A 13,592-nucleotide genomic window follows, 5' to 3' on the forward strand; every position below is an offset into this window, starting at 1 on the left:
TGTTCCGCGGACGTGCCCTGGTGCCCCGGGCTGCCGGCCAGGCTGGAGCGGCGCGGAGCTGCGAGGGCCGAACGACGCTGCTTGCAGCTTTAATTAGGCCCGAGCAGTGAAGCTGCGAAGGCCTATTGTATCTGCTCCGTTTATTATTTTTTCTTTTTCTTCCGCGTCTTTGGGTGGCCTTTAGGGGGTCTTAGCATATCCAAAAACTCACCAAATTCTGGCCCAATATAGAAAGTGCGTGAAATTTACGTATTTCACTGGCAACGTGAAATTTGGTAAAAAAATGTTTCGACAGCGCCCCCTGGAAAATTAAAAATACCCCTCCGCTTTGACCTTTTTTCATAGTAGAGTTATGAAATTTGGTACACTTGTAGAACTCAACAATACGCACAGAAAAGCCTCTTGCACCCATGGTCAATATCAAACAGGAAGTCGGCCATTTTGGACTAAAGTGGCCATTTTGACCCCGTTTTGGCCATTTCTAGGGTCTATATTTGGTTGAACAGTTTGGTTATTTTTCGCACGATCATCTCAAATATAGTGTGCGATCGAACAGAAGCGATGGTCGATTAAAATGAGACAATAAAATTGACTTTTCGTAAGTACTGAAGGGGCGGGACCAGGCCTCAAAGTTCGGCACTCGCCAAAAAAATTCAAATTGCTATAATTTCATAAATGAAAGAATCACAGGTAACTTAACTTTCTATGGACAATCGTCATCGCCCCCCGAAGACAAATGAATCGTCGTTTGATGATGTCACATAAGCCCCGCCCCCTCAGTACTTAAAAGTTCAAGTTTTACTGGGAAATTTTCAAAAATTTGCCCTTTCAAATAATCTTCCCAAATTTGTAGCAGGTAACTGAAGACAAGTTGGGGTTGCTTGGCGTCACTTTATGGGAGTTTTTTGCAGAAGGCGGGGCTGTGGCGGCGCGGCGAAGTCAGGCGTACTGACGTGGCCTTACGTTTACCTCCCATTTCGTCAATTCTAAAGATATCGCCACGAAACTTCTTGTGAGTGATCCTAGTCCGGCCCCCCAAAAAATTTGATGTGAACATCGGGTGGGCGTGGCCTATTTTCTGAAATAGCGCCCCCTAGGACCATAACAACTGTCAGCCCCAAGCCATGCTTTGACTGAGGATTACGAAATTTGGTACACCAATGTGGTATCTCAGGACCTACAAAAAAGTCTCTTGGAGCCAAGTGCAAAGTTGCACAGGAAGTCGGCCATTTTGGTCCAAGTACTCGATTTAGTGGTTTTTGCACACGTTGTTTGGAGAGTGTTGCACCATCGCCCTTTTCACCAATCACCTTCTAACTTCTGCTATACACTCTTAAGACATAGATGAAAAAATTCAACCGTCGGATTTTAAATAAGTATAAAGGTGTGGGCGTGGCTAAGCCTCAAACTTTGACCTGTTGCCACGCCACTCTTTTTTTCACAGCTCCCTATTGGAGTCCTTTTAACCAATCACCAGCTATCACTGGCAAATAGCAGCAGACAAGTTCAGGTCACTTGATCTATAGTACTGGCAGGTTTCGAATAAAGGCGGGGCTTTGGGAGCATGGCAAAATTCGCCATCACGCCATGGAAATACGTTTGTCTCTCATTTCTTCAGTCATTGTGACATCACCACACAATTTCTGATGAGTGATCTTACTCTGACCCCTAATATAATTGGACAGCTGAAGTTTGTGGGCGTGGCCTATTTTCTGAAATAGCGCCCCTTAGGACCATTAAAACTGTCAGCCCCAAGCCTTGCTTTGACTGAGGATCACGAAATTTGGCACACTAATGTGGTGTCTCAGGACCTACAAAAAAGTCTCTTGGAGCCAAGTGCAATATCGCACAGGAGGTCGGCCATTTTGGTCCAAGTACGCAATTTAGTGGTTTTCGCACACATTATTAGGAGAATGATGTCTCGTCGTCCTTCCCACTGATCACCTTCAAACTCCTGCTATATACTCTTAAGACATAGAGGAAAAACATCAACCGTCGGATTTTACATAAGTATAAAGGTGTGGGCGTGGCTAAGCCTCAAACTTTGACCAGTCGCCATTACGTTACTTGACTTAAATACTCCCATGTGCATGATCAGATCAATTTCAAACTTTGTCTGTGTGATCACTGACCACATCTGAAGACAGTGACAATGTGGACAGCTGACATCACCTAAGCCCCGCCCCCTGACTACAGGAAGTCTACTGTTTTATGGTGAAATGCCCATATTTGTCCCCTCTAATTTAGTCAAGATGACACTAAGGTCATGCACTGTCTTCATGATGTTGTAATGACCATTCAGATCTGATAGCTTTTCAGAAAGGGAGGGGCTTTGATGCCATGGCAATTTCTGGCGTGACGCTGTGACCTTACGTTTGACTGTACCTTCCACAAACAGCCTCCGATTTGCCCGAGACTGAACATCACATCACCAGTGTGGTAAAGATAGAGTATCTCCTAGTGGTGAGACATGTAATGGTGGGCTCAGATGGGATGCTGAGTCAGGGTGAGGTGTGGACGAGGAGACCGTTCACGGTTTCTGGTGTCGGGGTGGTTGACTTTCTGTTCCGCCAGACTTGCCCTGGTGCCCCCGGCTGCCTGCCAGGATGGAGAAGCGCGGAGCTGGGTTTGGACAGCGTCGGGGATGGAGCGGAGGGGGTGCGGAAGGAGGGCGAGCAGCTTCGCTGCGAGGGCCGAACGACGCTGCTTGCAGCTTTAATTATTTATTTATTTTTTTTTCTTTTTTTTTCTTCCGCGTCTTTGGATGGCCTTTAGGGGGTCTTAGCATATCCAAAAAGTCACCAAATTCTGGCCCAATATAGAAAGTGCGTGAAATTTACGTATTTCACTGGCAACGTGAAAGTTGGTAAAAAAATGTTTCAACAGCGCCCCCTGGAAAATTAAAAATACCCCTCCGCTTTGACCTTTTTTCATAGTAGAGTGATGAAATTTGGTACACTTGTAGAACTCAACAATACGCACAGAAAAGCCTCTTGCACCCATGGTCAATATCAAACAGGAAGTCGGCCATTTTGGACTAAAGTGGCCATTTTGACCCCGTTTTGGCCATTTCTAGGGTCTATATTTGGTTTAACAGTTTGGTCATTTTTCGCACGATCGTCTCAAAAATAGTGTGCGATCGAACAGAAGCGATGGACGATTAAAATGAGACAATAAAATTGACTTTTCGTAAATACTGAAGGGGCGGGACCAGGCCTCAAAGTTCGAGCACTCGCCAAAAAAATTCAAATTAATATAGATTCATAAATGAAAGAATTACAGTTAAAGAAATGTTCTAAGGACAATCGTCGTCGACCTCCGAAGACAAATGAATGGTCGATTGATGATGTCACATAAGCCCCGCCCCCTCAGGACTTAAAAGGTCAAGATTTACTGGGAAATTTTCCAAAATTCGCCCTTTCCAATAACCACCCCAAATTTGTAGCGGGTAACTGAAGACAAGTTGGGGTTGCTTGGCGTCACTTTATGGGAGTTTTCTCCAGAAGGCGGGGCTGTGGCGGCGCGGCGAAGTCAGGCGTACCGCTTAGGCCTTACGTTTGCCTCCCATTTCGTCATTTCTAGAGATATCGCCACAAAACCTCTTGGGAGTGATCCTAGTTCAGCCCCCCACAAAATGTGATGTGAACATCCGGTGGGCGTGGCCTATTTTCTGAAATAGCGCCCCCTAGGACCATTAAAACTGTCAGCCCCAAGTCATGCTTTGACTGAGGATTATGAAATTTGGCACACTAATGTGGTGTCTCAGGACCTACAAAAAAGTCTCTTGGAGCCAAGTGCAAAGTCGCACAGGAAGTCGGCCATTTTGGTCCAAGTACTCGATTTAGTGGTTTTCGCACACGTTGTTTGGAGAGTGATGCTCCATCGCCCTTTACACCAATCGCCTTCAAACTTCTGCTATAGACTCTTAAGACATAAAGGAAAAAATTCAACCGTCGGATTTTAAATAAGTATAAAGGTGTGGGCGTGGCTAAGCCTCAAACTTTGACCTGTCACCACGCCACTCTTTTATTCACAGCTACCTATTGGACTCCTTTTACCCAATCGCCAGCAATCTCTGGCGAATAGCAGCTGACAAGTTGAGGTCACTTAGTCTCCAGTACTGGCAGGTTTTGAAAAAAGGCGGGGCTTTGGGAGCATGGCAAAATTCACCATCACGCCATGGCAATACGTTTGCCTCTCATTTCTTCAATTATCGTGCCATCACCACAAAATGTCTGGTGAGTGATCCTAGTCTGACCCCCAATAGATTTGGACAGCTGTAGTTTGTGGGCGTGGCCTATTTTCTGAAATGGCGCCCTCTAGGACCATTAAAACTGTCAGCCCCTAGCCATGCTTTGACTGAGGAGTACGAAATCTGGTACACTAATGTGGTGTCTCCGGTCCTACAAAAAAGTATCTTGGAGCCAAGTGCAAAGTCGCACAGGAAGTCGGCCATTTTGGTCCAAGTAGTCGATTTAGTGGTTTTCGCACACGTTGTTTGGAGAGTGTTACACCATTGCCCTTTTCACCAATCACCTTCAAACTTCTGCTATAGACTCTTAAGACAAAGGGGAAAAAATTCAACCTACGGATTTTAAATAAGTATAAAGGTGTGGGCGTGGCTAAGCCTCAAACTTTGACCTGTCGCCACGCCACTCTTTTTTTCACAGCTCCCTATTGGACTCCTTTTAACCAATCACCAGCAATCACTGGCAAATAGCAGCAGACAAGTTGAGGTCACTTGGTCTATAGTACTGGCAGCTTTCGAATAAAGGCGGGGCTTTGGGAGCATGGCGAAATTCGCCATCACGCCATGGAAATACGTTTGTCTCTCATTTCTTCAATCATTGTGACATCGCCACACAATTTCTGATGAGTGATCCTACTCTGACCCCTAATAGAATTGGACAGCTGAAGTTTGTGGGCGTGGCCTATTTTCTGAAATAGCGCCCCCTAGGACCATTAAAACTGTCAGCCCCAAGCCGTGCTTTGACTGAGGATCACGAAATTTGGCACACTAATGTAGTGTCTCAGGACCTACAAAAAAGTCTCTTGGAGCCAAGCGCAATGTCGCACAGGAGGTCGGCCATTTTGGTCCAAGTACTCGATTTAGTGGTTTTCGCACACGTTATTAGGAGAATGATGTCTCGTCGCCCTTTCCACCGATCACCTTCAAACTCTTGCTATATACTCTTAAGACATAGAGGAAAAGATTCAACCGTCGGATTTTAAATAAGTATAAAGGTGTGGGCGTGGCTAAGCCTCAAACTTTGACCAGTCGCCATTACGTTACTTGACTCAATAACTCCCTTGTGCATGATCAGATCAATTTCAAACTTTGTCCGTGTGATCACTGACCACATCTGAAGACAGTGACAATGTGGACAGCTGGCATCACCTAAGCCCCGCCCCCTGACTACAGGAAGTCTTCTGTTTTATGGTGAAATGCCCATATTTGTCCCCTCTAATTTAGTCAACATGACACTAAGGTCATGCACTGTCTTCATGATGTTCTAATGACTATTCAGATCTGATAGCTTTTCAGAAAGGGAGGAGCTTTGATGCCATGGCGATTTCTGGCGTGACGCTGTGACCTTACGTTTGACTGTAACTTCCACAAACAGCCTCCGATTTGCCAGAGACTGAACATCACATCACCAGTGTGGTAAAGATAGAGTATCTCCTAGTGGTGAGACGTGTAATGCTGGGCTCAGAGGGGATGCTGAATCAGGGTGAGGTGTGGACGAGGAGGCCGTTCACGGTTTCTGGTGTCGGGGTGGTTGACTTTCTGTTCTGCCAGACGTGCCCTGGTGCCCCCGGCTGCCGTCCAGGATGGACAAGCGCGGAGCTGGGTTTGGAGAGCGTCGGGGATGGAGCGGAGGGGGTGCGGAAGGAGGGCGAGCAGCTTCGCTGCGAGGGCCGAACGACGCTGCTTGCAGCTTTAATTAGGCCCGAGCAGTGAAGCTGCGAAGGCCTATTGTATCTGCTCCGTTTATTTTTTTTTTTTTCTTTTTTTTTTTCTTTTTTTTTCTTCCGCGTCTTTGGATGGCCTTTAGGGGGTCTTAGCATATCCAAAAAGTCACCAAATTCTGGCCCAATATAGAAAGTGCGTGAAATTTACGTATTTCACTGGCAAAGTGAAAGTTGGTAAAAAAATGTTTCAACAGCGCCCCCTGGAAAATTAAAAATACCCCTCCGCTTTGACCTTTTTTCATAGTAGAGTGATGAAATTTGGTACACTTGTAGAACTCAACAATACGCACAGAAAAGCCTCTTGCACCCATGGTCAATATCAAACAGGAAGTCGGCCATTTTGGACTAAAGTGGCCATTTTGACCCCGTTTTGGCCATTTCTAGGGTCTATATTTGGTTGAACAGTTTGGTCATTTTTCGCACGATCGTCTCAAAAATAGTGTGCGATCGAACAGAAGCGATGGACGATTAAAATGAGACAATAAAATTGACTTTTCGTAAATACTGAAGGGGCGGGACCAGGCCTCAAAGTTCGAGCACTCGCCAAAAAAATTCAAATTGCTATAGATTCATAAATGAAAGAATTACAGTTAAAGAAATGTTCTAAGGACAATCGTCGTCGACCTCCGAAGACAAATGAATGGTCGATTGATGATGTCACATAAGCCCCGCCCCCTCAGGACTTAAAAGGTCAAGATTTACTGGGAAATTTTCCAAAATTCGCCCTTTCCAATAACCACCCCAAATTTGTAACTGAAGACAAGTTGGGGTTGCTTGGCGTCACTTTATGGGAGTTTTCTCCAGAAGGCGGGGCTGTGGCGGCGCGGCGAAGTCAGGCGTACCGCTTAGGCCTTACGTTTGCCTCCCATTTCGTCATTTCTAGAGATATCGCCACAAAACCTCTTGGGAGTGATCCTAGTTCAGCCCCCCACAAAATGTGATGTGAACATCCGGTGGGCGTGGCCTATTTTCTGAAATAGCGCCCCCTAGGACCATTAAAACTGTCAGCCCCAAGTCATGCTTTGACTGAGGATTATGAAATTTGGCACACTAATGTGGTGTCTCAGGACCTACAAAAAAGTCTCTTGGAGCCAAGTGCAAAGTCGCACAGGAAGTCGGCCATTTTGGTCCAAGTACTCGATTTAGTGGTTTTCGCACACGTTGTTTGGAGAGTGATGCTCCATCGCCCTTTTCACCAATCGCCTTCAAACTTCTGCTATAGACTCTTAAGACATAAAGGAAAAAATTCAACCGTCGGATTTTAAATAAGTATAAAGGTGTGGGCGTGGCTAAGCCTCAAACTTTGACCTGTCACCACGCCACTCTTTTTTCACAGCTACCTATTGGACTCCTTTTACCCAGTCGCCAGCAATCTCTGGCGAATAGCAGCTGACAAGTTGAGGTCACTTAGTCTCCAGTACTGGCAGGTTTTGAAAAAAGGCGGGGCTTTGGGAGCATGGCAAAATTCACCATCACGCCATGGCAATACGTTTGCCTCTCATTTCTTCAATTATCGTGCCATCACCACAAAATGTCTGGTGAGTGATCCTAGTCTGACCCCCAATAGATTTGGACAGCTGTAGTTTGTGGGCGTGGCCTATTTTCTGAAATGGCGCCCTCTAGGACCATTAAAACTGTCAGCCCCTAGCCATGCTTTGACTGAGGAGTACGAAATTTGGTACACTAATGTGGTGTCTCCGGTCCTACAAAAAAGTCTCTTGGAGCCAAGTGCAAAGTCGCACAGGAAGTCGGCCATTTTGGTCCAAGTAGTCGATTTAGTGGTTTTCGCACACGTTGTTTGGAGAGTGTTACACCATTGCCCTTTTCACCAATCACCTTCAAACTTCTGCTATAGACTCTTAAGACAAAGGGGAAAAAATTTAACCTACGGATTTTAAATAAGTATAAAGGTGTGGGCGTGGCTAAGCCTCAAACTTTGACCTGTCGCCACGCCACTCTTTTTTTCACAGCTCCCTATTGGACTCCTTTTAACCAATCACCAGCAATCACTGGCAAATAGCAGCAGACAAGTTGAGGTCACTTGGTCTATAGTACTGGCAGCTTTCGAATAAAGGCGGGGCTTTGGGAGCATGGCGAAATTCGCCATCACGCCATGGAAATACGTTTGTCTCTCATTTCTTCAATCATTGTGACATCGCCACACAATTTCTGATGAGTGATCCTACTCTGACCCCTAATAGAATTGGACAGCTGAAGTTTGTGGGCGTGGCCTATTTTCTGAAATAGCGCCCCCTAGGACCATTAAAACTGTCAGCCCCAAGCCGTGCTTTGACTGAGGATCACGAAATTTGGCACAGTAATGTAGTGTCTCAGGACCTACAAAAAAGTCTCTTGGAGCCAAGCGCAATGTCGCACAGGAGGTCGGCCATTTTGGTCCAAGTACTCGATTTAGTGGTTTTCGCACACGTTATTAGGAGAATGATGTCTCGTCGCCCTTTCCACCGATCACCTTCAAACTCTTGCTATATACTCTTAAGACATAGAGGAAAATATTCAACCGTCGGATTTTAAATAAGTATAAAGGTGTGGGCGTGGCTAAGCCTCAAACTTTGACCAGTCGCCATTACGTTACTTGACTCAATAACTCCCTTGTGCATGATCAGATCAATTTCAAACTTTGTCCGTGTGATCACTGACCACATCTGAAGACAGTGACAATGTGGACAGCTGGCATCACCTAAGCCCCGCCCCCTGACTACAGGAAGTCTTCTGTTTTATGGTGAAATGCCCATATTTGTCCCCTCTAATTTAGTCAACATGACACTAAGGTCATGCACTGTCTTCATGATGTTCTAATGACTATTCAGATCTGATAGCTTTTCAGAAAGGGAGGAGCTTTGATGCCATGGCGATTTCTGGCGTGACGCTGTGACCTTACGTTTGACTGTAACTTCCACAAACAGCCTCCGATTTGCCAGAGACTGAACATCACATCACCAGTGTGGTAAAGATAGAGTATCTCCTAGTGGTGAGACGTGTAATGCTGGGCTCAGAGGGGATGCTGAATCAGGGTGAGGTGTGGACGAGGAGGCCGTTCACGGTTTCTGGTGTCGGGGTGGTTGACTTTCTGTTCTGCCAGACGTGCCCTGGTGCCCCCGGCTGCCGTCCAGGATGGACAAGCGCGGAGCTGGGTTTGGAGAGCGTCGGGGATGGAGCAGAGGGGGTGCGGAAGGAGGGCGAGCAGCTTCGCTGCGAGGGCCGAACGACGCTGCTTGCAGCTTTAATTAGGCCCGAGCAGCGACAGCGCTGCGAAGGCCTCTTGTTTTTGCTATGTTTATTAGGCCCGAGCAGCAAAGCGCTGCGAAGGCCTATTGTATCTGCTCCGTTTCTTTTTTTTCTTTCTTTCTTTTTTTTCTTTTTTTTTCTTCCGCGTCTTTGGACGGCCTTTAGGGGGTCTTAGCATATCCAAAAACTCACCAAATTCTGGCCCAATATAGAAAGTGCGTGAAATTTACGTATTTCACTGGCAATGTGAAAGTTGGTATAAAAGTGTTTCAACAGCGCCCCCTGGAAAATTAAAAATACCCCTCCGCATTGACCTTTTTTCATAGTAGAGTGATAAAATTTGGTACACCTGTAGAATTCAACAATACGCACAGAAAAGCCTCTTGCACCCATGGTCAATATCAAACAGGAAGTCGGCCATTTTGGACTAAAGTGGCCATTTTTACCCCATTTTGGCCATTTCTAGGCTCTATATTTGGTTAAACAGTTTGGTCATTTTTCGCACGATTGTCTCAAAAATAATGTGCGATCGAACAGAAGCGATGGACGAATCAAATGAGAAAATAAAACTGACTTTTCGTAAATACTGAAGAGGCGGGGCCAGGCCTCAAAGTTCGAGCACTCGCCAAAAAAATTCAAATTGCTATAATTTCATAAATGAAAGAATTACAGTTAAAGTAATTTTCTATGGACAATCGTCATCGCCCCCCGAAGACAAATGAATGGTTGATTGATGATGTCACATAAGCCCCGCCCCCTCACGCCTTAAAAGGTCAAGTTTTACTGGGAAATTGTCCAAAATTCGCCCTTTCAACTAATCACCCCATATTTCTAGCAGGAAACTGAAGACAAGTTGGGGTTGCTTGGCGTCACTTTATGGGAGTTTTCTCCAGAAGGCGGGGCTGTGGCGGCGCGGCGAAGTCAGGCGTACCGACGTGGCCTTACGTTTGCCTACCATTTCGTCATTTCTAGAGATATCGCCACAAAACCTCTTGTGAGTGATCCTAGTCCAGCCTCCAAAAAAATTTGATGTGAACATCCGGTGGGCGTGGCCTATTTTCTGAAATAGCGCCCCCTAGGACCATTAAAACTGTCAGCCCCAAGCCATGCTTTGACTGAGGATTTCGAAATTTGGTACACTAATGTGGTGTCTCAGCACCTACAAAAAAGTCTCTTGGAGCCAAGTGCAAAGTCGCACAGGAAGTCGGCCATTTTGGTCCAAGTGTGCGATTTAGTGGTTTTCACACACGTTGTTTGGAGAGTGATGCTCCGTCGCCCTTTTCACCAATCGCCTTCAAACTTCTGCTATATACTCTTAAGACATAGAGGAAAAAATTCAACCGTCGGATTTTAAATAAGTATAAAGGTGTGGGCGTGGCTAAGCCTCAAACTTTGACCTTTCGCCACGCCACTCTTTTTTTCACAGCTCCCTATTGGACCCATTTTACCCAATCACCAGTAATCTCTGGTAAATAGCAGCAGACAAGTTGAGGTCACTTGGTCTCCAGTACTGGAAGGTTTTGAGAAAAGGCGGGGCTTTGGGAGCATGGCGAAATTCGCCATCACGCCATGGAAATACGTATTCCTCTCATTTCTTCATTTATCGTGATATCACCTCGAAACTTGTTGTGAGTGATCCTAGTCTGACCCCCAATAGAAATGGATGGCTGAAGTTTGTGGGCGTGGCCTATTTTCTGAAATAGCGCCCCCTATGACCATTAAAACTGTCAGCCCCAAGCCATGCTTTGACTGAGGATTGCAAAATTTGGTACACTAATGTGGTGTCTCAGGACCTACAAAAAAGTCTCTGGGAGCCAAGTGCAAAGTCGCACAGGAAGTCGGCCATTTTGGTCCAAGTTCTCGATTTAGTGGTTTTCGCACACGTTGTTTGGACAATGATACCCCGTCGCCCTTTTCACCGATCACCTTCAAACTTCTGTTATATTTTCTTAAGACAAAGGGGAAAAAATTCAACCGTCGGATTTTAAATAAGTATAATGGTGTGGGCGTGGCTAAGCCTCAAACTTTGACCTTTCGCCATTACATTACTTGACTTAACAACTCCAATGTGCATGATCAGATCTATATCAAACTTTGTCCGTGTGATCAATGACCAAATCTCAAGACAACGTCATTGTGGACAGGTGACATCACCTAAGCCCCGCCCCCTGACAACAGGAAGTCTATTGTTTTATGGTGAAATGCCCATATTTGTCCTCTCTAATTTAGTCAACATGACACTAAGGTCAGGCACTGTCTTCATGATGTTGCAATGACCATTCAGATCTGATAGCTTTCCAGATAGGGAGGGGCTTTGATGCCATGGCGATTTCTGGCATGACGCCATGACCTTACGTTTGATCGTAACTTCCACAAACAGCCTCCCATCTGCACGAGACTGAACATGGCAATCAACAATCATGCCCTTTAGCCAATGAGACACAAATGGTTGGTGAAATTCGTATAATAACACCACAGCACCCCCTACACAACATTAAAACTGTGATAACTCCTACAGACGAGGTCGTAACTGCACCAAACTTGGTGTGCTCAGAGGGGATGCTCAGTCAGGGTGAGGTGCGGACGAGGTGACCGTTAGCTGTTTCTGGTGTCGGGGTGGTCAAAATTTTTGTTCCACGGACGTAACCTGGTGCCTCGGGCTGCCGGCCAGGCCGGAGCGGCGCGGAGCTGCGAGGGCCGAACGACGCTGCTTGCAGCTTTAATTAGGCCCGAGCAGTGAAGCTGCGAAGGCCTATTGTATCTGCTCCGTTTCTTCTTCTTCTTATTAGGCCCGAGCAGCGAAAGCGCTGCGAAGGCCTCTTGTTTTTGCTCTGTTTATTATTTTTTTTATTATTCCGTGTCCGCTTTGAACGGCTTTTTGGGGACCTTAACATACCCCAAAACTCACAATATTTTGCACACTTGTCAGGCCTGGTGAAAAATTTGATATTTTAAAGGTCCCAAAAAAATCGCAAAGAAAATGGCTGAACAGCGCCCCCTAGAAAGTGAAAAAAACCCCTCTCCATAAAGCTTAGTTTATCGTACAGTTATGAAATTTGGTACACTTGTAGTACTCAACAGTCCGCACAGAAAAGTCTCTTGCAAGCATGGTCAATATCAAACAGGAAGTCGGCCATTTTGGGTTGAAATGGCGATTTTTTGCCGTTTTTGCCGTTTTCAGGGTCCGTTTCTGATTGGATTGCTCGATCATTTTTCGCACGATCGTCTCAAAAATTGTGTAAAATTGCTCAGAAGGGATGGGTGAAAAAAATGAGCCAAGGATTCTGACTTTTCGTATATGTTGAAGGGGCGGGGCCAGGCCTCGAAGTTTGACTGCTCGCCAAAAAAATTTAAATTGCTATATCTTCATATCTGTATGGAATAGAGTTACCAAACTTTCTGTGGTCATTTGTCATCCACCCACAAAGTAAATTGAATGGTCGGATGATGACGTCACACAAGCCCCGCCCCCTCAGGACCAAAAAGGTCAAGTTTTACTGTGAAAGGTCCCAAATGGCCCCATTTCACTCAATCACCACAAATTTGTAGCTGGTAACTCAAGACAAGTGGGGGTTGCTTTGCGTCACTTTATGGGAGTTTTCGGCAGAGGGCGGGGCTGTGGCGGCGCAACGAATTCAGGCGTACCGCAGTGGCCTTACGTTTGCCTCCCATTTCGTCATTTCTAAAGATATCGTCACGAAGCTTCTTGTGAGTGATCCTAGTCCGGCCCCCCAAAAGATCTGATTGGAAGATCCGGTGGGCGTGGCCTATTTTCTGAAATAGCGCCCCCTAGGACCATTAAAACTGTCAGCCCCAAGCCATGCTTTGACTGAGGATTACGAAATTTGGTACACTAATGTGGTGTCTCAGGACCTACAAAAAAGTCTCTTGGAGCCAAGTGCAAAGTCGCACAGGAAGTCGGCCATTTTGGTCCAAGTGCGCGATTTAGTGGTTTTCACACACGTTGTTTGGAGAGTGATGCTCCGTCGCCCTTTTCACCAATCGCTTTCAAACTTCTGCTATATACTCTTAAGACATAGAGGAAAAAATTCAACCGTCGGATTTTAAATAAGTTTAAAGGTGTGGGCGTGGCTAAGCCTCAAACTTTGACCTTTCGCCACGCCACTCTTTTTTTCACAGCTCCCTATTGGACTCCTTTTACCCAATCACCAGGAATCTCTGGTAAAAGGCAGCAGACAAGTTGAGGTCACTTGGTCTTCAGTACTGGAAGGTTTTGAAAAAAGGCGGGGCTTTGGGAGCATGGTGAAATTCGCCATCACGCCATGGAAATACGTTTGCCTCTCATTTCTTCATTTATCGTGATATCACCTCGAAATTTGTTGTGAGTGATCCTAGTCTGACCCCCAATAGAA

This window comes from Nothobranchius furzeri, chromosome 1 (genome assembly GCF_043380555.1).
Source record: "Nothobranchius furzeri strain GRZ-AD chromosome 1, NfurGRZ-RIMD1, whole genome shotgun sequence".
Lineage (NCBI taxonomy): Eukaryota > Metazoa > Chordata > Actinopteri > Cyprinodontiformes > Nothobranchiidae > Nothobranchius > Nothobranchius furzeri.